Source organism: Vulpes vulpes, chromosome 10 (genome assembly GCF_048418805.1).
Source record: "Vulpes vulpes isolate BD-2025 chromosome 10, VulVul3, whole genome shotgun sequence".
Lineage (NCBI taxonomy): Eukaryota > Metazoa > Chordata > Mammalia > Carnivora > Canidae > Vulpes > Vulpes vulpes.
The window spans coordinates 47,909,852-47,911,103 of NC_132789.1; the positions used below are offsets into that span (position 1 = coordinate 47,909,852).

The window sequence follows — 1,252 nt, forward strand, 5'->3', positions numbered from 1 at the left end:
AAACTTTTGGCTTTCAAAATTAGAAGGGTGGGGGCACCTGGGTGGCTCAGTAGATTAAATGTCCAACTCTTGGTTTCCACTTAGGTCATATTCTCATGGGTTGTGAGGTTGAGTCCTACATTGGGCTCTGCACCCAGCATGGAGTCTGCTTGAGATTCTTTCCCTCTGTCCCTCCCCTTACTCTCTCTCTCTCTTAGATGAATAAATAAATCTTTAAGAAAAAGAAAATTAGAAGGGTCAAATCTCATGAGTGCTTACAACCAGGGAGACTTTTTTGGGGGGGGGGAACACATGCCTTTTATTGGTCTAAGGAGCATAACTAGTTCATAGGCTTGGGCAGAGCTCCCCTATCTGTATGGCTCCCATCTCCCTCTCCTGGGAGTTTGTGACTCACCCCCGGGAAGAAAAGTGTTCTGGACAGGGGTGGCAGACAGAGCCAGGATAAAAAATGCAGAACAGGGGTCTGAAAGGGTATCATGGTGAAGTAGAAAACACAGGGTTATGAGATCATCCAAATAAAAAGTCCACCCGGGCAGAAGAGAAGTTTCTCCACTTGGGCCCCCCACCTGCCCTTGCCAGGAATGGGAGGGGGCGGGAAGCTTCGGCTGGAGATTTCCTACTGTGCCCTTCGTGCCATCAGCATCTCCCGGATGTTGTCCTCAGCTTCCTTCACACTCCGCTCCAGGTAGGATTTTTTCTGTTCTAGTTCTTTAATTTTTTCTTCTGCTATTTTCTGTTTCTCTAACAGCTGACTGTGAATTACCTCCTTGGACTGAAGAATAAACATTCTTCCTACACCTTCATACATGTTAGTCTCATCTACCAAAGTCATAATCTCTGTATCTGTAAGATGTGCGTGCTTTTTCGTTCTGTTTAGCTGTTCAATCTGTATGTCTGCAAGCTTCACCTTCTGTTGAGTGTCAATAACTTTGGCTTGAAGTTCTGTGAAGGCCTTGTTCAACTCCAGATCCACGGGAGCCGCCATCTTGGTTCACTCGGTGCGCCTCCCAGGGAGACTTTAAAGCCTGGAATTTTAAAAATCAGAGGGCTAAGCTCCAGGAGAGCCCAGAAGGATATAGAAAGATGAGTCCCTGCCCTTAAAGAAATAGCATGATTAAACAGCCCTCAGAGATACAACATAGAAGTAGCAGTTTGAAAACCACCCGGGGCACATGGGAGGTAGAATTATTTACACACTTAAAAGCTCAGCCTGAGGGGCAGGTTCCCTGAGGGACTTCCCCAGGAACAGGCA

At 46.7% G+C, this 1,252-nt stretch overlaps 1 pseudogene; it reads right to left on the reverse strand.

Annotated features, from left to right (window-relative positions):
* Positions 1 to 595: 595 nt before the first annotated feature.
* Positions 596 to 1,000, reverse strand: LOC112914999 (prefoldin subunit 1 pseudogene; annotated as a pseudogene).
* Between the last annotated feature and the right edge of the window lie 252 nt (positions 1,001 to 1,252).